This window comes from Tasmannia lanceolata, unplaced genomic scaffold, assembly GCF_043159265.1.
Source record: "Tasmannia lanceolata isolate RefF3 unplaced genomic scaffold, GAP_Taslan_0.1 ptg000022l, whole genome shotgun sequence".
NCBI classification, from domain to species: domain Eukaryota; kingdom Viridiplantae; phylum Streptophyta; class Magnoliopsida; order Canellales; family Winteraceae; genus Tasmannia; species Tasmannia lanceolata.
Window position 1 is genome coordinate 92,501 of NW_027518699.1, and position 2,500 is coordinate 95,000.

The following is a 2,500-nucleotide window of genomic DNA, read 5'->3' on the forward strand; positions in this document are numbered from 1 at the left end:
GCACACTAGCCTCGCATGCGAGCCTTGCACCCTAGCCATGCAAACTAGCCTTGCACGGTAGCCATGCACACAAGCCGTGCACATTAGCCATGCGCACAAGCCCCGCACACTAGCCTTGCGCACAACCCTTGCACACAAGCCATGCACTCGAGCAATGCACACAAGCCTTGCACTCAAGCAATGCACACAAGCCCTGGACACTAGCCTTGCACACGGGCCTGGCACACAAGCCTTGGGCACTAGCCTTGCGCACTAGCGTTCCACATGAGCCTTGCACACTAGCCTTGGACACTAGCCTTGCACACAGGCCTTGCACACTAGGCATGCTTGGGCGAGCTGATCCCGCATCAAGTCGACGGGTCTAGGCATTCTTGGGCGCAGATCCCGCATCGTCTCGTCGCGTCTGGGCGCAAACACGTCGCGTCTCGTTGCGTCTTCAGAAGTCGTCGCTAACAGCACCTTTGGTTGCCACTGGTGGTTAGGCTGGTTGGTTGCGCAAACCCTATAGGAGGGTGGCATGCTGGTGGGCGTTTTTGCCCGGATAGGCACTAGAATGTGCAGATTTTGGGCGTTTTTGCCTGGATAGGCTAAGGAATGGGCATGCTTTGGGCGTTTTTGCCCGGATAGGCACCGGAATGCTTGGCCTTGGCTTGTCCTAGCAAGGCATTGCTGGGTTGGGCTCCCTTGGCCTTTTGGGCGCCTTGGACGATGTCTTGCGAAGACCATGGGCACAAGGCCATGGCATATGGTGAGGAAAGGACCACGGTTGCCAAGGTTAGGCACCGGAATGCTTGGCCTTGGCTTGCCAAAGCAGGGCATTGCTGGGTTGGGCTCCCTTGGCCTTCCGGGCGCCTTGGACACTGTCTTGGGAAGACCATGGGCACAAGGCCATGGCATATGGTGGGGAATGGACCACGGTTGCCAAGGCTAGGCATATAGAGAGGAATTGCATTTTTGCCCGGATAGGCACCGGAATGCTTGGCCTTGGCTTGCCATAGCAGGGCATTGCTGGGTTGGGCTCCCTTGGCCTTCCGGGGGCCTTGGACGCTGTCTTGGGAAGACCATGGGCACAAGGCCATGGCATATAGTGAGGAATGGACCACGGTTGGCAAGGCTAGGCATATAGAGAGGAATGGACCACGGTTGCCAAGGTTGCGCAAGTTTTGGGCATTTTTTGCCCGGATATGCCCAAGTATGCCCCGATAGGCCCGTTACGCCCCGGTATGAACGCGTATGCCCGGATAGACTCGGTATGCCTTGGGATACATGCGTATGCCCCGATAGGCTTGGTACGCCCCGATATGCGCACGTGTGCCCCAGTAGGGCTCGGTATGCCCCGGTATGTACGCGTGTGCCCCGATAGGCCCGGTATGCCCCGATATGCACACGTGTGCCCCAATAGGGGTCGGTATGCCCCGGTAGGTACGCGTGTGCCCCGTAATGCACGTTTCGCAGATCTCCCCGCATGTCCCGCCCCTATATGTAATACTTACTTACTTACTTACTTTCTTTCTTGCTTGCTTGCTTGCTTGCAATGGTTGGGAGTGCCCGGCATGCCCCGCTGCAGAGACCAAGGGCGCAATGACTTGGCACCGCGGATGCCGGGACTCCGGCACTTCCCGTGGCACTGATGGTTGGTTCCAAAGACAAAAGGCCGTGCAAGGCCACCGCACCGCGGATGATTTTGCTCGTGCTGGCGCCGTTGTGTGGCCAAAGAACATGCGCGAATGCTCGTGTCGGAAGGGTTGGTGTCCTGGCCCCGCGGGTGTCACGAATGCTCGGTTGCGAAGACCATGGGACCAGAGCCATGGCACGTCGGATGATGGCTCCAGCTGGCGCCCCGGCACTTTCTGTGGCATTGATGCTCGGTTTCAAAGACAAACGTGCGCAGGGCCAGGGGACCGCGGATGACTGCTCGTGCTGGCCCCGTTGGGCGGCATTGATGGTCGGTTGCAAAGAAAATGCGCGATTGCTCGTGTCGGGGCCTGGCAAGCCAAGGCCAAGCGAGCCATGGCAACGCGGATGATGGCTCCAGCTGGCGCCCCGGCACTTTCTGTGGCATTGATGCTCGGTTTCGAAGACAAACGTGCGCAGGGCCAGGGGACCGCGGAGGACTGCTCGTGCTGGCCCCGTTGGGCGGCATTGATGGTGTGTTGCAGAGAGCATGTGCGATTGCAAGTGTCGGCCGGGTTTGGGTTCCCTTGGGCTTTCGGGTGCCTTGGACGCTGTCTTGCGAAGACCATGGGCACAAGGCCCCGTCCTGGCCCCTTGTTCGATTCGCTCTCGTCTTGCGCTTGCTTCCAAGGTCCTCCATGACCTTCCCCATGGCCTTGCTAGATCCCCCCCATGACGCATGACCTCTGTCCGTTGATTAGTTTTGAGTGCACACCATGCCCGGCTTGGCACCGTGTTGTCGCGTGAGTGGCATTTGGATCGTGCATGCTGGTGGGCTACCTGCCAATGCGCACAAGCCTTGCACACTAGCCTTGCGCACGAGCCT